The sequence below is a fragment of the Hyla sarda genome, unplaced genomic scaffold (genome assembly GCF_029499605.1).
Source record: "Hyla sarda isolate aHylSar1 unplaced genomic scaffold, aHylSar1.hap1 scaffold_2528, whole genome shotgun sequence".
Classification (NCBI taxonomy): domain Eukaryota; kingdom Metazoa; phylum Chordata; class Amphibia; order Anura; family Hylidae; genus Hyla; species Hyla sarda.
The window spans coordinates 1-19,998 of record NW_026609216.1 but is presented as its reverse complement, the minus strand read 5'-3'; the positions used below and the strand labels follow the sequence as shown (position 1 = coordinate 19,998).

Sequence of the window (19,998 nt, the reverse complement as noted above, 5' to 3'; positions counted from 1 at the left end):
ACTAAATGGCCTCCTTAATTGGATCATTTGAGTAGCCAGCACACCTGTGCAGGTAGGGCATGACATGATAGGCAGCTGCCTTGATAGCGGGTGGGTGCTGAATGTTCCTAATTGACAAAATAAGATTAATGCTTATGAAGAAATATAAAATCTCATCCCTTCCCCAATATCGCGCCACACCCCTACCCCTTAATTCCCTGGTTGAACGTGATGGACATATGTCTTTTTTCGACCGTACTAACTATGTAACTATGTAACATAACATGGGGGGGGGGGGTCTCCTGGCTGTTCACACAGGTGTGTCATTGCTGTACATTGACCATGCATTGCTTCTGTGGTATTGCAAAGGCAAAGACAAATGCTTCCAGCCATCCATTGCACTAATGGATTGGTCATCAGCTGGCTGTCTATGTCCCGCATCAATATAGACCAAAGTACAGAGGGTTAGGCTATGCTATTGTGCACCTACCTGATGCATCAGAAGGTGCGAGGCCCTTGCTAAATTCTGTGCACAGACTTTGAGATCTATACTTTAGACTGTATCTAAACCTGCTCCAACATGGACTGACATTCTGGCCTACTTTCAGCCGATGCGACTTGTCTGTCGCTGAACAGTCGCTTTTTATGTATTCAGCACCTATGTATAATGTTGTAAAAATGCTCTAGAAGCTAAAGTCGCAGAAATGTCACACATATTTGGCCTGCAACTTTCTGTGCGACAAATTCAGACAGGAAAAATCAGTATAAATCCTTAGAAAATTATCCCCCAGTGTCTCCATCTGCTGGCGGTATTGAATAAGCATTGCTGCACTGATGGGGTATGCATTAGACAAAAAAAAAGAAGAAAAAGAAGAATAATACGCCCAGAAAAGAGGCGAAAAGGAGAAAAACGTAAAAAAACGTGAAAAAAAAGTAAGAGGAAGAGAAGGGAAAAAAAGGTGGAAATGGGTTTAAAAGTGATTTCGGCGGAGAAATATATATATATATATATATATATATATATATATATATATATATATACGCGCACACACACACATATATATAAACGTATTCTCCGTTGAGATATTGCAGCCGCTGCTGTGTCCAGGCCCAGGAGCCTTAGCACTGTGCTGTGATGTCACTCAATACCACTGACATCACTAGGTGTAAACAACATCTCTCCTTTGCTGTGTATGTGACTATGGAGCTGTTTGGTGATGTCGTCTATTATGGCCTTCATAGAAGCAACAGGAGATTGTTGCATCCATCTAGAACCCTCAGAACTACAGTGCTATGATGTCACTCACTTCCACAGGCCTTGCAGAGTGTAAACAACAACAACCCAGCTTTGTTGTGTATGTAACCATAGGGATTTGTGATGTCACCTAGAACCTTCACAGCAGCGACAGCTTTATGAGGAGCATCAGCACTGCTCTGCCTGAGCAGAACCATCACCGCCATAGGTTGTCAAATAACCCGGATTTAACCCACACAGGTAAGTCCAATGGGGTGCAGGCATGTCCTCTATGCTTACAGCTTCCCGTGGGTGTTGGTTTGATACCGTTTGGGGACAGCCAAGGAGGCATCTGCAGGCAACAAAGGTAGGTGTGTGCTTGTGTGTGTGTTTCCTATGCAGATCCTAAGCCCAGTGTCACATGCAAGTAGGAGGAGTAAGAAGGGTTCCTGGCAAATCCGGGTTATGGATTGCATTTAAAAAGGCCCCGTGGGAGTGCAATGGGCCCCTGTCTTGCTGCTTAGCAATAATGGTATGGGTTTAGGTTCTGCTGTGTGTACTGGTGGTTGACTGCCCCCCAGCCCAGAGTGTGCATGGAAAATTGTCTGGCAGCCTCCCTGACAGCAAGCAGTGATAGTGCCCATGAAGGGGACCTTGTTGGGCCCGCCCCTTTCACGGTTATCGCTTCTCGGCCTTTTGGCTAAGATCAAGTGTAGTATCTGTTCTTATCAGTTTAATATCTGATACGTCCCCTATCTGGGGACCATATATTAAATGGATTTTTGAGAACGGGGGCCGATTTCGAAGCTTGCTTCCGTCGCCCTATGCATTGACCCGATATGGCAGTATCTTCGGGTACAGTGCACCACCCCCTTACAGGGTTAAAAAGAAAGATTCCTACTTTCATTGCTACCTGCTTGCTGGCTAGCCAGCTAGCCAGCCCTGTGGGCCTTGCTGCTGCTGCAGCCAAAAAACAAAAGGTGGTGCTGCTGCTGCTTCTGCTGCTTCTGCTTCTGCTTGTGTCTGGCCCCTGTTGGAGCGTCCAGGCACAGGACTTCTGCTGCTGCTGACTAAATGGCCTCCTTAATTGGATCATTTGAGTAGCCAGCACACCTGTGCAGGTAGGGCATGACATGATAGGCAGCTGCCTTGATAGCGGGTGGGTGCTGAATGTTCCTAATTGACAAAATAAGATTAATGCTTATGAAGAAATATAAAATCTCATCCCTTCCCCAATATCGCGCCACACCCCTACCCCTTAATTCCCTGGTTGAACGTGATGGACATATGTCTTTTTTCGACCGTACTAACTATGTAACTATGTAACATAACATGGGGGGGGGGGGTCTCCTGGCTGTTCACACAGGTGTGTCATTGCTGTACATTGACCATGCATTGCTTCTGTGGTATTGCAAAGGCAAAGACAAATGCTTCCAGCCATCCATTGCACTAATGGATTGGTCATCAGCTGGCTGTCTATGTCCCGCATCAATATAGACCAAAGTACAGAGGGTTAGGCTATGCTATTGTGCACCTACCTGATGCATCAGAAGGTGCGAGGCCCTTGCTAAATTCTGTGCACAGACTTTGAGATCTATACTTTAGACTGTATCTAAACCTGCTCCAACATGGACTGACATTCTGGCCTACTTTCAGCCGATGCGACTTGTCTGTCGCTGAACAGTCGCTTTTTATGTATTCAGCACCTATGTATAATGTTGTAAAAATGCTCTAGAAGCTAAAGTCGCAGAAATGTCACACATATTTGGCCTGCAACTTTCTGTGCGACAAATTCAGACAGGAAAAATCAGTATAAATCCTTAGAAAATTATCCCCCAGTGTCTCCATCTGCTGGCGGTATTGAATAAGCATTGCTGCACTGATGGGGTATGCATTAGACAAAAAAAAAGAAGAAAAAGAAGAATAATACGCCCAGAAAAGAGGCGAAAAGGAGAAAAACGTAAAAAAACGTGAAAAAAAAGTAAGAGGAAGAGAAGGGAAAAAAAGGTGGAAATGGGTTTAAAAGTGATTTCGGCGGAGAAATATATATATATATATATATATATATATATATATATATATATATACGCGCACACACACACATATATATAAACGTATTCTCCGTTGAGATATTGCAGCCGCTGCTGTGTCCAGGCCCAGGAGCCTTAGCACTGTGCTGTGATGTCACTCAATACCACTGACATCACTAGGTGTAAACAACATCTCTCCTTTGCTGTGTATGTGACTATGGAGCTGTTTGGTGATGTCGTCTATTATGGCCTTCATAGAAGCAACAGGAGATTGTTGCATCCATCTAGAACCCTCAGAACTACAGTGCTATGATGTCACTCACTTCCACAGGCCTTGCAGAGTGTAAACAACAACAACCCAGCTTTGTTGTGTATGTAACCATAGGGATTTGTGATGTCACCTAGAACCTTCACAGCAGCGACAGCTTTATGAGGAGCATCAGCACTGCTCTGCCTGAGCAGAACCATCACCGCCATAGGTTGTCAAATAACCCGGATTTAACCCACACAGGTAAGTCCAATGGGGTGCAGGCATGTCCTCTATGCTTACAGCTTCCCGTGGGTGTTGGTTTGATACCGTTTGGGGACAGCCAAGGAGGCATCTGCAGGCAACAAAGGTAGGTGTGTGCTTGTGTGTGTGTTTCCTATGCAGATCCTAAGCCCAGTGTCACATGCAAGTAGGAGGAGTAAGAAGGGTTCCTGGCAAATCCGGGTTATGGATTGCATTTAAAAAGGCCCCGTGGGAGTGCAATGGGCCCCTGTCTTGCTGCTTAGCAATAATGGTATGGGTTTAGGTTCTGCTGTGTGTACTGGTGGTTGACTGCCCCCCAGCCCAGAGTGTGCATGGAAAATTGTCTGGCAGCCTCCCTGACAGCAAGCAGTGATAGTGCCCATGAAGGGGACCTTGTTGGGCCCGCCCCTTTCACGGTTATCGCTTCTCGGCCTTTTGGCTAAGATCAAGTGTAGTATCTGTTCTTATCAGTTTAATATCTGATACGTCCCCTATCTGGGGACCATATATTAAATGGATTTTTGAGAACGGGGGCCGATTTCGAAGCTTGCTTCCGTCGCCCTATGCATTGACCCGATATGGCAGTATCTTCGGGTACAGTGCACCACCCCCTTACAGGGTTAAAAAGAAAGATTCCTACTTTCATTGCTACCTGCTTGCTGGCTAGCCAGCTAGCCAGCCCTGTGGGCCTTGCTGCTGCTGCAGCCAAAAAACAAAAGGTGGTGCTGCTGCTGCTTCTGCTTCTGCTTGTGTCTGGCCCCTGTTGGAGCGTCCAGGCACAGGACTTCTGCTGCTGCTGACTAAATGGCCTCCTTAATTGGATCATTTGAGTAGCCAGCACACCTGTGCAGGTAGGGCATGACATGATAGGCAGCTGCCTTGATAGCGGGTGGGTGCTGAATGTTCCTAATTGACAAAATAAGATTAATGCTTATGAAGAAATATAAAATCTCATCCCTTCCCCAATATCGCGCCACACCCCTACCCCTTAATTCCCTGGTTGAACGTGATGGACATATGTCTTTTTTCGACCGTACTAACTATGTAACTATGTAACATAACATGGGGGGGGGGGGTCTCCTGGCTGTTCACACAGGTGTGTCATTGCTGTACATTGACCATGCATTGCTTCTGTGGTATTGCAAAGGCAAAGACAAATGCTTCCAGCCATCCATTGCACTAATGGATTGGTCATCAGCTGGCTGTCTATGTCCCGCATCAATATAGACCAAAGTACAGAGGGTTAGGCTATGCTATTGTGCACCTACCTGATGCATCAGAAGGTGCGAGGCCCTTGCTAAATTCTGTGCACAGACTTTGAGATCTATACTTTAGACTGTATCTAAACCTGCTCCAACATGGACTGACATTCTGGCCTACTTTCAGCCGATGCGACTTGTCTGTCGCTGAACAGTCGCTTTTTATGTATTCAGCACCTATGTATAATGTTGTAAAAATGCTCTAGAAGCTAAAGTCGCAGAAATGTCACACATATTTGGCCTGCAACTTTCTGTGCGACAAATTCAGACAGGAAAAATCAGTATAAATCCTTAGAAAATTATCCCCCAGTGTCTCCATCTGCTGGCGGTATTGAATAAGCATTGCTGCACTGATGGGGTATGCATTAGACAAAAAAAAAGAAGAAAAAGAAGAATAATACGCCCAGAAAAGAGGCGAAAAGGAGAAAAACGTAAAAAAACGTGAAAAAAAAGTAAGAGGAAGAGAAGGGAAAAAAAGGTGGAAATGGGTTTAAAAGTGATTTCGGCGGAGAAATATATATATATATATATATATATATATATATATATATATATATATACGCGCACACACACACATATATATAAACGTATTCTCCGTTGAGATATTGCAGCCGCTGCTGTGTCCAGGCCCAGGAGCCTTAGCACTGTGCTGTGATGTCACTCAATACCACTGACATCACTAGGTGTAAACAACATCTCTCCTTTGCTGTGTATGTGACTATGGAGCTGTTTGGTGATGTCGTCTATTATGGCCTTCATAGAAGCAACAGGAGATTGTTGCATCCATCTAGAACCCTCAGAACTACAGTGCTATGATGTCACTCACTTCCACAGGCCTTGCAGAGTGTAAACAACAACAACCCAGCTTTGTTGTGTATGTAACCATAGGGATTTGTGATGTCACCTAGAACCTTCACAGCAGCGACAGCTTTATGAGGAGCATCAGCACTGCTCTGCCTGAGCAGAACCATCACCGCCATAGGTTGTCAAATAACCCGGATTTAACCCACACAGGTAAGTCCAATGGGGTGCAGGCATGTCCTCTATGCTTACAGCTTCCCGTGGGTGTTGGTTTGATACCGTTTGGGGACAGCCAAGGAGGCATCTGCAGGCAACAAAGGTAGGTGTGTGCTTGTGTGTGTGTTTCCTATGCAGATCCTAAGCCCAGTGTCACATGCAAGTAGGAGGAGTAAGAAGGGTTCCTGGCAAATCCGGGTTATGGATTGCATTTAAAAAGGCCCCGTGGGAGTGCAATGGGCCCCTGTCTTGCTGCTTAGCAATAATGGTATGGGTTTAGGTTCTGCTGTGTGTACTGGTGGTTGACTGCCCCCCAGCCCAGAGTGTGCATGGAAAATTGTCTGGCAGCCTCCCTGACAGCAAGCAGTGATAGTGCCCATGAAGGGGACCTTGTTGGGCCCGCCCCTTTCACGGTTATCGCTTCTCGGCCTTTTGGCTAAGATCAAGTGTAGTATCTGTTCTTATCAGTTTAATATCTGATACGTCCCCTATCTGGGGACCATATATTAAATGGATTTTTGAGAACGGGGGCCGATTTCGAAGCTTGCTTCCGTCGCCCTATGCATTGACCCGATATGGCAGTATCTTCGGGTACAGTGCACCACCCCCTTACAGGGTTAAAAAGAAAGATTCCTACTTTCATTGCTACCTGCTTGCTGGCTAGCCAGCTAGCCAGCCCTGTGGGCCTTGCTGCTGCTGCAGCCAAAAAACAAAAGGTGGTGCTGCTGCTGCTTCTGCTGCTTCTGCTTCTGCTTGTGTCTGGCCCCTGTTGGAGCGTCCAGGCACAGGACTTCTGCTGCTGCTGACTAAATGGCCTCCTTAATTGGATCATTTGAGTAGCCAGCACACCTGTGCAGGTAGGGCATGACATGATAGGCAGCTGCCTTGATAGCGGGTGGGTGCTGAATGTTCCTAATTGACAAAATAAGATTAATGCTTATGAAGAAATATAAAATCTCATCCCTTCCCCAATATCGCGCCACACCCCTACCCCTTAATTCCCTGGTTGAACGTGATGGACATATGTCTTTTTTCGACCGTACTAACTATGTAACTATGTAACATAACATGGGGGGGGGGGGTCTCCTGGCTGTTCACACAGGTGGGTCATTGCTGTACATTGACCATGCATTGCTTCTGTGGTATTGCAAAGGCAAAGACAAATGCTTCCAGCCATCCATTGCACTAATGGATTGGTCATCAGCTGGCTGTCTATGTCCCGCATCAATATAGACCAAAGTACAGAGGGTTAGGCTATGCTATTGTGCACCTACCTGATGCATCAGAAGGTGCGAGGCCCTTGCTAAATTCTGTGCACAGACTTTGAGATCTATACTTTAGACTGTATCTAAACCTGCTCCAACATGGACTGACATTCTGGCCTACTTTCAGCCGATGCGACTTGTCTGTCGCTGAACAGTCGCTTTTTATGTATTCAGCACCTATGTATAATGTTGTAAAAATGCTCTAGAAGCTAAAGTCGCAGAAATGTCACACATATTTGGCCTGCAACTTTCTGTGCGACAAATTCAGACAGGAAAAATCAGTATAAATCCTTAGAAAATTATCCCCCAGTGTCTCCATCTGCTGGCGGTATTGAATAAGCATTGCTGCACTGATGGGGTATGCATTAGACAAAAAAAAAGAAGAAAAAGAAGAATAATACGCCCAGAAAAGAGGCGAAAAGGAGAAAAACGTAAAAAAACGTGAAAAAAAAGTAAGAGGAAGAGAAGGGAAAAAAAGGTGGAAATGGGTTTAAAAGTGATTTCGGCGGAGAAATATATATATATATATATATATATATATATATATATATATATATACGCGCACACACACACATATATATAAACGTATTCTCCGTTGAGATATTGCAGCCGCTGCTGTGTCCAGGCCCAGGAGCCTTAGCACTGTGCTGTGATGTCACTCAATACCACTGACATCACTAGGTGTAAACAACATCTCTCCTTTGCTGTGTATGTGACTATGGAGCTGTTTGGTGATGTCGTCTATTATGGCCTTCATAGAAGCAACAGGAGATTGTTGCATCCATCTAGAACCCTCAGAACTACAGTGCTATGATGTCACTCACTTCCACAGGCCTTGCAGAGTGTAAACAACAACAACCCAGCTTTGTTGTGTATGTAACCATAGGGATTTGTGATGTCACCTAGAACCTTCACAGCAGCGACAGCTTTATGAGGAGCATCAGCACTGCTCTGCCTGAGCAGAACCATCACCGCCATAGGTTGTCAAATAACCCGGATTTAACCCACACAGGTAAGTCCAATGGGGTGCAGGCATGTCCTCTATGCTTACAGCTTCCCGTGGGTGTTGGTTTGATACCGTTTGGGGACAGCCAAGGAGGCATCTGCAGGCAACAAAGGTAGGTGTGTGCTTGTGTGTGTGTTTCCTATGCAGATCCTAAGCCCAGTGTCACATGCAAGTAGGAGGAGTAAGAAGGGTTCCTGGCAAATCCGGGTTATGGATTGCATTTAAAAAGGCCCCGTGGGAGTGCAATGGGCCCCTGTCTTGCTGCTTAGCAATAATGGTATGGGTTTAGGTTCTGCTGTGTGTACTGGTGGTTGACTGCCCCCCAGCCCAGAGTGTGCATGGAAAATTGTCTGGCAGCCTCCCTGACAGCAAGCAGTGATAGTGCCCATGAAGGGGACCTTGTTGGGCCCGCCCCTTTCACGGTTATCGCTTCTCGGCCTTTTGGCTAAGATCAAGTGTAGTATCTGTTCTTATCAGTTTAATATCTGATACGTCCCCTATCTGGGGACCATATATTAAATGGATTTTTGAGAACGGGGGCCGATTTCGAAGCTTGCTTCCGTCGCCCTATGCATTGACCCGATATGGCAGTATCTTCGGGTACAGTGCACCACCCCCTTACAGGGTTAAAAAGAAAGATTCCTACTTTCATTGCTACCTGCTTGCTGGCTAGCCAGCTAGCCAGCCCTGTGGGCCTTGCTGCTGCTGCAGCCAAAAAACAAAAGGTGGTGCTGCTGCTGCTTCTGCTGCTTCTGCTTCTGCTTGTGTCTGGCCCCTGTTGGAGCGTCCAGGCACAGGACTTCTGCTGCTGCTGACTAAATGGCCTCCTTAATTGGATCATTTGAGTAGCCAGCACACCTGTGCAGGTAGGGCATGACATGATAGGCAGCTGCCTTGATAGCGGGTGGGTGCTGAATGTTCCTAATTGACAAAATAAGATTAATGCTTATGAAGAAATATAAAATCTCATCCCTTCCCCAATATCGCGCCACACCCCTACCCCTTAATTCCCTGGTTGAACGTGATGGACATATGTCTTTTTTCGACCGTACTAACTATGTAACTATGTAACATAACATGGGGGGGGGGGGTCTCCTGGCTGTTCACACAGGTGTGTCATTGCTGTACATTGACCATGCATTGCTTCTGTGGTATTGCAAAGGCAAAGACAAATGCTTCCAGCCATCCATTGCACTAATGGATTGGTCATCAGCTGGCTGTCTATGTCCCGCATCAATATAGACCAAAGTACAGAGGGTTAGGCTATGCTATTGTGCACCTACCTGATGCATCAGAAGGTGCGAGGCCCTTGCTAAATTCTGTGCACAGACTTTGAGATCTATACTTTAGACTGTATCTAAACCTGCTCCAACATGGACTGACATTCTGGCCTACTTTCAGCCGATGCGACTTGTCTGTCGCTGAACAGTCGCTTTTTATGTATTCAGCACCTATGTATAATGTTGTAAAAATGCTCTAGAAGCTAAAGTCGCAGAAATGTCACACATATTTGGCCTGCAACTTTCTGTGCGACAAATTCAGACAGGAAAAATCAGTATAAATCCTTAGAAAATTATCCCCCAGTGTCTCCATCTGCTGGCGGTATTGAATAAGCATTGCTGCACTGATGGGGTATGCATTAGACAAAAAAAAAGAAGAAAAAGAAGAATAATACGCCCAGAAAAGAGGCGAAAAGGAGAAAAACGTAAAAAAACGTGAAAAAAAAGTAAGAGGAAGAGAAGGGAAAAAAAGGTGGAAATGGGTTTAAAAGTGATTTCGGCGGAGAAATATATATATATATATATATATATATATATATATATATATATACGCGCACACACACACATATATATAAACGTATTCTCCGTTGAGATATTGCAGCCGCTGCTGTGTCCAGGCCCAGGAGCCTTAGCACTGTGCTGTGATGTCACTCAATACCACTGACATCACTAGGTGTAAACAACATCTCTCCTTTGCTGTGTATGTGACTATGGAGCTGTTTGGTGATGTCGTCTATTATGGCCTTCATAGAAGCAACAGGAGATTGTTGCATCCATCTAGAACCCTCAGAACTACAGTGCTATGATGTCACTCACTTCCACAGGCCTTGCAGAGTGTAAACAACAACAACCCAGCTTTGTTGTGTATGTAACCATAGGGATTTGTGATGTCACCTAGAACCTTCACAGCAGCGACAGCTTTATGAGGAGCATCAGCACTGCTCTGCCTGAGCAGAACCATCACCGCCATAGGTTGTCAAATAACCCGGATTTAACCCACACAGGTAAGTCCAATGGGGTGCAGGCATGTCCTCTATGCTTACAGCTTCCCGTGGGTGTTGGTTTGATACCGTTTGGGGACAGCCAAGGAGGCATCTGCAGGCAACAAAGGTAGGTGTGTGCTTGTGTGTGTGTTTCCTATGCAGATCCTAAGCCCAGTGTCACATGCAAGTAGGAGGAGTAAGAAGGGTTCCTGGCAAATCCGGGTTATGGATTGCATTTAAAAAGGCCCCGTGGGAGTGCAATGGGCCCCTGTCTTGCTGCTTAGCAATAATGGTATGGGTTTAGGTTCTGCTGTGTGTACTGGTGGTTGACTGCCCCCCAGCCCAGAGTGTGCATGGAAAATTGTCTGGCAGCCTCCCTGACAGCAAGCAGTGATAGTGCCCATGAAGGGGACCTTGTTGGGCCCGCCCCTTTCACGGTTATCGCTTCTCGGCCTTTTGGCTAAGATCAAGTGTAGTATCTGTTCTTATCAGTTTAATATCTGATACGTCCCCTATCTGGGGACCATATATTAAATGGATTTTTGAGAACGGGGGCCGATTTCGAAGCTTGCTTCCGTCGCCCTATGCATTGACCCGATATGGCAGTATCTTCGGGTACAGTGCACCACCCCCTTACAGGGTTAAAAAGAAAGATTCCTACTTTCATTGCTACCTGCTTGCTGGCTAGCCAGCTAGCCAGCCCTGTGGGCCTTGCTGCTGCTGCAGCCAAAAAACAAAAGGTGGTGCTGCTGCTGCTTCTGCTGCTTCTGCTTCTGCTTGTGTCTGGCCCCTGTTGGAGCGTCCAGGCACAGGACTTCTGCTGCTGCTGACTAAATGGCCTCCTTAATTGGATCATTTGAGTAGCCAGCACACCTGTGCAGGTAGGGCATGACATGATAGGCAGCTGCCTTGATAGCGGGTGGGTGCTGAATGTTCCTAATTGACAAAATAAGATTAATGCTTATGAAGAAATATAAAATCTCATCCCTTCCCCAATATCGCGCCACACCCCTACCCCTTAATTCCCTGGTTGAACGTGATGGACATATGTCTTTTTTCGACCGTACTAACTATGTAACTATGTAACATAACATGGGGGGGGGGGGTCTCCTGGCTGTTCACACAGGTGTGTCATTGCTGTACATTGACCATGCATTGCTTCTGTGGTATTGCAAAGGCAAAGACAAATGCTTCCAGCCATCCATTGCACTAATGGATTGGTCATCAGCTGGCTGTCTATGTCCCGCATCAATATAGACCAAAGTACAGAGGGTTAGGCTATGCTATTGTGCACCTACCTGATGCATCAGAAGGTGCGAGGCCCTTGCTAAATTCTGTGCACAGACTTTGAGATCTATACTTTAGACTGTATCTAAACCTGCTCCAACATGGACTGACATTCTGGCCTACTTTCAGCCGATGCGACTTGTCTGTCGCTGAACAGTCGCTTTTTATGTATTCAGCACCTATGTATAATGTTGTAAAAATGCTCTAGAAGCTAAAGTCGCAGAAATGTCACACATATTTGGCCTGCAACTTTCTGTGCGACAAATTCAGACAGGAAAAATCAGTATAAATCCTTAGAAAATTATCCCCCAGTGTCTCCATCTGCTGGCGGTATTGAATAAGCATTGCTGCACTGATGGGGTATGCATTAGACAAAAAAAAAGAAGAAAAAGAAGAATAATACGCCCAGAAAAGAGGCGAAAAGGAGAAAAACGTAAAAAAACGTGAAAAAAAAGTAAGAGGAAGAGAAGGGAAAAAAAGGTGGAAATGGGTTTAAAAGTGATTTCGGCGGAGAAATATATATATATATATATATATATATATATATATATATATATACGCGCACACACACACATATATATAAACGTATTCTCCGTTGAGATATTGCAGCCGCTGCTGTGTCCAGGCCCAGGAGCCTTAGCACTGTGCTGTGATGTCACTCAATACCACTGACATCACTAGGTGTAAACAACATCTCTCCTTTGCTGTGTATGTGACTATGGAGCTGTTTGGTGATGTCGTCTATTATGGCCTTCATAGAAGCAACAGGAGATTGTTGCATCCATCTAGAACCCTCAGAACTACAGTGCTATGATGTCACTCACTTCCACAGGCCTTGCAGAGTGTAAACAACAACAACCCAGCTTTGTTGTGTATGTAACCATAGGGATTTGTGATGTCACCTAGAACCTTCACAGCAGCGACAGCTTTATGAGGAGCATCAGCACTGCTCTGCCTGAGCAGAACCATCACCGCCATAGGTTGTCAAATAACCCGGATTTAACCCACACAGGTAAGTCCAATGGGGTGCAGGCATGTCCTCTATGCTTACAGCTTCCCGTGGGTGTTGGTTTGATACCGTTTGGGGACAGCCAAGGAGGCATCTGCAGGCAACAAAGGTAGGTGTGTGCTTGTGTGTGTGTTTCCTATGCAGATCCTAAGCCCAGTGTCACATGCAAGTAGGAGGAGTAAGAAGGGTTCCTGGCAAATCCGGGTTATGGATTGCATTTAAAAAGGCCCCGTGGGAGTGCAATGGGCCCCTGTCTTGCTGCTTAGCAATAATGGTATGGGTTTAGGTTCTGCTGTGTGTACTGGTGGTTGACTGCCCCCCAGCCCAGAGTGTGCATGGAAAATTGTCTGGCAGCCTCCCTGACAGCAAGCAGTGATAGTGCCCATGAAGGGGACCTTGTTGGGCCCGCCCCTTTCACGGTTATCGCTTCTCGGCCTTTTGGCTAAGATCAAGTGTAGTATCTGTTCTTATCAGTTTAATATCTGATACGTCCCCTATCTGGGGACCATATATTAAATGGATTTTTGAGAACGGGGGCCGATTTCGAAGCTTGCTTCCGTCGCCCTATGCATTGACCCGATATGGCAGTATCTTCGGGTACAGTGCACCACCCCCTTACAGGGTTAAAAAGAAAGATTCCTACTTTCATTGCTACCTGCTTGCTGGCTAGCCAGCTAGCCAGCCCTGTGGGCCTTGCTGCTGCTGCAGCCAAAAAACAAAAGGTGGTGCTGCTGCTGCTTCTGCTGCTTCTGCTTCTGCTTGTGTCTGGCCCCTGTTGGAGCGTCCAGGCACAGGACTTCTGCTGCTGCTGACTAAATGGCCTCCTTAATTGGATCATTTGAGTAGCCAGCACACCTGTGCAGGTAGGGCATGACATGATAGGCAGCTGCCTTGATAGCGGGTGGGTGCTGAATGTTCCTAATTGACAAAATAAGATTAATGCTTATGAAGAAATATAAAATCTCATCCCTTCCCCAATATCGCGCCACACCCCTACCCCTTAATTCCCTGGTTGAACGTGATGGACATATGTCTTTTTTCGACCGTACTAACTATGTAACTATGTAACATAACATGGGGGGGGGGGGTCTCCTGGCTGTTCACACAGGTGTGTCATTGCTGTACATTGACCATGCATTGCTTCTGTGGTATTGCAAAGGCAAAGACAAATGCTTCCAGCCATCCATTGCACTAATGGATTGGTCATCAGCTGGCTGTCTATGTCCCGCATCAATATAGACCAAAGTACAGAGGGTTAGGCTATGCTATTGTGCACCTACCTGATGCATCAGAAGGTGCGAGGCCCTTGCTAAATTCTGTGCACAGACTTTGAGATCTATACTTTAGACTGTATCTAAACCTGCTCCAACATGGACTGACATTCTGGCCTACTTTCAGCCGATGCGACTTGTCTGTCGCTGAACAGTCGCTTTTTATGTATTCAGCACCTATGTATAATGTTGTAAAAATGCTCTAGAAGCTAAAGTCGCAGAAATGTCACACATATTTGGCCTGCAACTTTCTGTGCGACAAATTCAGACAGGAAAAATCAGTATAAATCCTTAGAAAATTATCCCCCAGTGTCTCCATCTGCTGGCGGTATTGAATAAGCATTGCTGCACTGATGGGGTATGCATTAGACAAAAAAAAAGAAGAAAAAGAAGAATAATACGCCCAGAAAAGAGGCGAAAAGGAGAAAAACGTAAAAAAACGTGAAAAAAAAGTAAGAGGAAGAGAAGGGAAAAAAAGGTGGAAATGGGTTTAAAAGTGATTTCGGCGGAGAAATATATATATATATATATATATATATATATATATATATATATATACGCGCACACACACACATATATATAAACGTATTCTCCGTTGAGATATTGCAGCCGCTGCTGTGTCCAGGCCCAGGAGCCTTAGCACTGTGCTGTGATGTCACTCAATACCACTGACATCACTAGGTGTAAACAACATCTCTCCTTTGCTGTGTATGTGACTATGGAGCTGTTTGGTGATGTCGTCTATTATGGCCTTCATAGAAGCAACAGGAGATTGTTGCATCCATCTAGAACCCTCAGAACTACAGTGCTATGATGTCACTCACTTCCACAGGCCTTGCAGAGTGTAAACAACAACAACCCAGCTTTGTTGTGTATGTAACCATAGGGATTTGTGATGTCACCTAGAACCTTCACAGCAGCGACAGCTTTATGAGGAGCATCAGCACTGCTCTGCCTGAGCAGAACCATCACCGCCATAGGTTGTCAAATAACCCGGATTTAACCCACACAGGTAAGTCCAATGGGGTGCAGGCATGTCCTCTATGCTTACAGCTTCCCGTGGGTGTTGGTTTGATACCGTTTGGGGACAGCCAAGGAGGCATCTGCAGGCAACAAAGGTAGGTGTGTGCTTGTGTGTGTGTTTCCTATGCAGATCCTAAGCCCAGTGTCACATGCAAGTAGGAGGAGTAAGAAGGGTTCCTGGCAAATCCGGGTTATGGATTGCATTTAAAAAGGCCCCGTGGGAGTGCAATGGGCCCCTGTCTTGCTGCTTAGCAATAATGGTATGGGTTTAGGTTCTGCTGTGTGTACTGGTGGTTGACTGCCCCCAGCCCAGAGTGTGCATGGAAAATTGTCTGGCAGCCTCCCTGACAGCAAGCAGTGATAGTGCCCATGAAGGGGACCTTGTTGGGCCCGCCCCTTTCACGGTTATCGCTTCTCGGCCTTTTGGCTAAGATCAAGTGTAGTATCTGTTCTTATCAGTTTAATATCTGATACGTCCCCTATCTGGGGACCATATATTAAATGGATTTTTGAGAACGGGGGCCGATTTCGAAGCTTGCTTCCGTCGCCCTATGCATTGACCCGATATGGCAGTATCTTCGGGTACAGTGCACCACCCCCTTACAGGGTTAAAAAGAAAGATTCCTACTTTCATTGCTACCTGCTTGCTGGCTAGCCAGCTAGCCAGCCCTGTGGGCCTTGCTGCTGCTGCAGCCAAAAAACAAAAGGTGGTGCTGCTGCTGCTTCTGCTGCTTCTGCTTCTGCTTGTGTCTGGCCCCTGTTGGAGCGTCCAGGCACAGGACTTCTGCTGCTGCTGACTAAATGGCCTCCTTAATTGGATCATTTGAGTAGCCAGCACACCTGTGCAGGTAGGGCATGACATGATAGGCAGCTGCCTTGATAGCGGGTGGGTGCTGAATGTTCCTAATTGACAAAATAAGATTAATGCTTATGAAGAAATATAAAATCTCATCCCTTCCCCAATATCGCGCCACACCCCTACCCCTTAATTCCCTGGTTGAACGTGATGGACATATGTCTTTTTTCGACCGTACTAACTATGTAACTATGTAACATAACATGGGGGGGGGGGGGTCTCCTGGCTGTTCACACAGGTGTGTCATTGCTGTACATTGACCATGCATTGCTTCTGTGGTATTGCAAAGGCAAAGACAAATGCTTCCAGCCATCCATTGCACTAATGGATTGGTCATCAGCTGGCTGTCTATGTCCCGCATCAATATAGACCAAAGTACAGAGGGTTAGGCTATGCTATTGTGCACCTACCTGATGCATCAGAAGGTGCGAGGCCCTTGCTAAATTCTGTGCACAGACTTTGAGATCTATACTTTAGACTGTATCTAAACCTGCTCCAACATGGACTGACATTCTGGCCTACTTTCAGCCGATGCGACTTGTCTGTCGCTGAACAGTCGCTTTTTATGTATTCAGCACCTATGTATAATGTTGTAAAAATGCTCTAGAAGCTAAAGTCGCAGAAATGTCACACATATTTGGCCTGCAACTTTCTGTGCGACAAATTCAGACAGGAAAAATCAGTATAAATCCTTAGAAAATTATCCCCCAGTGTCTCCATCTGCTGGCGGTATTGAATAAGCATTGCTGCACTGATGGGGTATGCATTAGACAAAAAAAAAGAAGAAAAAGAAGAATAATACGCCCAGAAAAGAGGCGAAAAGGAGAAAAACGTAAAAAAACGTGAAAAAAAAGTAAGAGGAAGAGAAGGGAAAAAAAGGTGGAAATGGGTTTAAAAGTGATTTCGGCGGAGAAATATATATATATATATATATATATATATATATATATATATATATACGCGCACACACACACATATATATAAACGTATTCTCCGTTGAGATATTGCAGCCGCTGCTGTGTCCAGGCCCAGGAGCCTTAGCACTGTGCTGTGATGTCACTCAATACCACTGACATCACTAGGTGTAAACAACATCTCTCCTTTGCTGTGTATGTGACTATGGAGCTGTTTGGTGATGTCGTCTATTATGGCCTTCATAGAAGCAACAGGAGATTGTTGCATCCATCTAGAACCCTCAGAACTACAGTGCTATGATGTCACTCACTTCCACAGGCCTTGCAGAGTGTAAACAACAACAACCCAGCTTTGTTGTGTATGTAACCATAGGGATTTGTGATGTCACCTAGAACCTTCACAGCAGCGACAGCTTTATGAGGAGCATCAGCACTGCTCTGCCTGAGCAGAACCATCACCGCCATAGGTTGTCAAATAACCCGGATTTAACCCACACAGGTAAGTCCAATGGGGTGCAGGCATGTCCTCTATGCTTACAGCTTCCCGTGGGTGTTGGTTTGATACCGTTTGGGGACAGCCAAGGAGGCATCTGCAGGCAACAAAGGTAGGTGTGTGCTTGTGTGTGTGTTTCCTATGCAGATCCTAAGCCCAGTGTCACATGCAAGTAGGAGGAGTAAGAAGGGTTCCTGGCAAATCCGGGTTATGGATTGCATTTAAAAAGGCCCCGTGGGAGTGCAATGGGCCCCTGTCTTGCTGCTTAGCAATAATGGTATGGGTTTAGGTTCTGCTGTGTGTACTGGTGGTTGACTGCCCCCCAGCCCAGAGTGTGCATGGAAAATTGTCTGGCAGCCTCCCTGACAGCAAGCAGTGATAGTGCCCATGAAGGGGACCTTGTTGGGCCCGCCCCTTTCACGGTTATCGCTTCTCGGCCTTTTGGCTAAGATCAAGTGTAGTATCTGTTCTTATCAGTTTAATATCTGATACGTCCCCTATCTGGGGACCATATATTAAATGGATTTTTGAGAACGGGGGCCGATTTCGAAGCTTGCTTCCGTCGCCCTATGCATTGACCCGATATGGCAGTATCTTCGGGTACAGTGCACCACCCCCTTACAGGGTTAAAAAGAAAGATTCCTACTTTCATTGCTACCTGCTTGCTGGCTAGCCAGCTAGCCAGCCCTGTGGGCCTTGCTGCTGCTGCAGCCAAAAAACAAAAGGTGGTGCTGCTGCTGCTTCTGCTGCTTCTGCTTCTGCTTGTGTCTGGCCCCTGTTGGAGCGTCCAGGCACAGGACTTCTGCTGCTGCTGACTAAATGGCCTCCTTAATTGGATCATTTGAGTAGCCAGCACACCTGTGCAGGTAGGGCATGACATGATAGGCAGCTGCCTTGATAGCGGGTGGGTGCTGAATGTTCCTAATTGACAAAATAAGATTAATGCTTATGAAGAAATATAAAATCTCATCCCTTCCCCAATATCGCGCCACACCCCTACCCCTTAATTCCCTGGTTGAACGTGATGGACATATGTCTTTTTTCGACCGTACTAACTATGTAACTATGTAACATAACATGGGGGGGGGGGGGTCTCCTGGCTGTTCACACAGGTGTGTCATTGCTGTACATTGACCATGCATTGCTTCTGTGGTATTGCAAAGGCAAAGACAAATGCTTCCAGCCATCCATTGCACTAATGGATTGGTCATCAGCTGGCTGTCTATGTCCCGCATCAATATAGACCAAAGTACAGAGGGTTAGGCTATGCTATTGTGCACCTACCTGATGCATCAGAAGGTGCGAGGCCCTTGCTAAATTCTGTGCACAGACTTTGAGATCTATACTTTAGACTGTATCTAAACCTGCTCCAACATGGACTGACATTCTGGCCTACTTTCAGCCGATGCGACTTGTCTGTCGCTGAACAGTCGCTTTTTATGTATTCAGCACCTATGTATAATGTTGTAAAAATGCTCTAGAAGCTAAAGTCGCAGAAATGTCACACATATTTGGCCTGCAACTTTCTGTGCGACAAATTCAGACAGGAAAAATCAGTATAAATCCTTAGAAAATTATCCCCCAGTGTCTCCATCTGCTGGCGGTATTGAATAAGCATTGCTGCACTGATGGGGTATGCATTAGACAAAAAAAAAGAAGAAAAAGAAGAATAATACGCCCAGAAAAGAGGCGAAAAGGAGAAAAACGTAAAAAAACGTGAAAAAAAAGTAAGAGGAAGAGAAGGGAAAAAAAGGTGGAAATGGGTTTAAAAGTGATTTCGGCGGAGAAATATATATATATATATATATATATATATATATATATATATATATACGCGCACACACACACATATATATAAACGTATTCTCCGTTGAGATATTGCAGCCGCTGCTGTGTCCAGGCCCAGGAGCCTTAGCACTGTGCTGTGATGTCACTCAATACCACTGACATCACTAGGTGTAAACAACATCTCTCCTTTGCTGTGTATGTGACTATGGAGCTGTTTGGTGATGTCGTCTATTATGGCCTTCATAGAAGCAACAGGAGATTGTTGCATCCATCTAGAACCCTCAGAACTACAGTGCTATGATGTCACTCACTTCCACAGGCCTTGCAGAGTGTAAACAACAACAACCCAGCTTTGTTGTGTATGTAACCATAGGGATTTGTGATGTCACCTAGAACCTTCACAGCAGCGACAGCTTTATGAGGAGCATCAGCACTGCTCTGCCTGAGCAGAACCATCACCGCCATAGGTTGTCAAATAACCCGATTTAACCCACACAGGTAAGTCCAATGGGGTGCAGGCATGTCCTCTATGCTTACAGCTTCCCGTGGGTGTTGGTTTGATACCGTTTGGGGACAGCCAAGGAGGCATCTGCAGGCAACAAAGGTAGGTGTGTGCTTGTGTGTGTGTTTCCTATGCAGATCCTAAGCCCAGTGTCACATGCAAGTAGGAGGAGTAAGAAGGGTTCCTGGCAAATCCGGGTTATGGATTGCATTTAAAAAGGCCCCGTGGGAGTGCAATGGGCCCCTGTCTTGCTGCTTAGCAATAATGGTATGGGTTTAGGTTCTGCTGTGT

The 19,998-nt window shown here is 45.8% G+C and overlaps 8 non-coding genes across 8 annotated transcripts; all 8 read left to right on the top strand.

Annotated features, from left to right (window-relative positions):
- Positions 1 to 1,893: 1,893 nt before the first annotated feature.
- Positions 1,894 to 2,084, top strand: LOC130323701 (U2 spliceosomal RNA). Its single transcript, XR_008868926.1, has one exon. It is a non-coding gene; the product is annotated as a U2 spliceosomal RNA (small nuclear RNA).
- Positions 2,085 to 4,173: 2,089 nt separating this feature from the next.
- On the top strand, positions 4,174 to 4,364 carry LOC130323700 (U2 spliceosomal RNA). The gene has a single exon (XR_008868925.1). It is a non-coding gene; the product is annotated as a U2 spliceosomal RNA (small nuclear RNA).
- A 2,082-nt stretch (positions 4,365 to 6,446) lies between these two features.
- Positions 6,447 to 6,637, top strand: LOC130323699 (U2 spliceosomal RNA). The gene has a single exon (XR_008868924.1). It is a non-coding gene; the product is annotated as a U2 spliceosomal RNA (small nuclear RNA).
- A 2,089-nt stretch (positions 6,638 to 8,726) lies between these two features.
- LOC130323714 (U2 spliceosomal RNA) lies at positions 8,727 to 8,917 on the top strand. The gene has a single exon (XR_008868939.1). It is a non-coding gene; the product is annotated as a U2 spliceosomal RNA (small nuclear RNA).
- Positions 8,918 to 11,004: 2,087 nt separating this feature from the next.
- LOC130323713 (U2 spliceosomal RNA) lies at positions 11,005 to 11,195 on the top strand. The gene has a single exon (XR_008868938.1). It is a non-coding gene; the product is annotated as a U2 spliceosomal RNA (small nuclear RNA).
- A 2,087-nt stretch (positions 11,196 to 13,282) lies between these two features.
- On the top strand, positions 13,283 to 13,473 carry LOC130323712 (U2 spliceosomal RNA). Its single transcript, XR_008868936.1, has one exon. It is a non-coding gene; the product is annotated as a U2 spliceosomal RNA (small nuclear RNA).
- Positions 13,474 to 15,561: 2,088 nt separating this feature from the next.
- Positions 15,562 to 15,752, top strand: LOC130323710 (U2 spliceosomal RNA). Its single transcript, XR_008868934.1, has one exon. It is a non-coding gene; the product is annotated as a U2 spliceosomal RNA (small nuclear RNA).
- Positions 15,753 to 17,842: 2,090 nt separating this feature from the next.
- LOC130323698 (U2 spliceosomal RNA) lies at positions 17,843 to 18,033 on the top strand. The gene has a single exon (XR_008868923.1). It is a non-coding gene; the product is annotated as a U2 spliceosomal RNA (small nuclear RNA).
- The last annotated feature ends 1,965 nt before the right edge of the window (positions 18,034 to 19,998 follow it).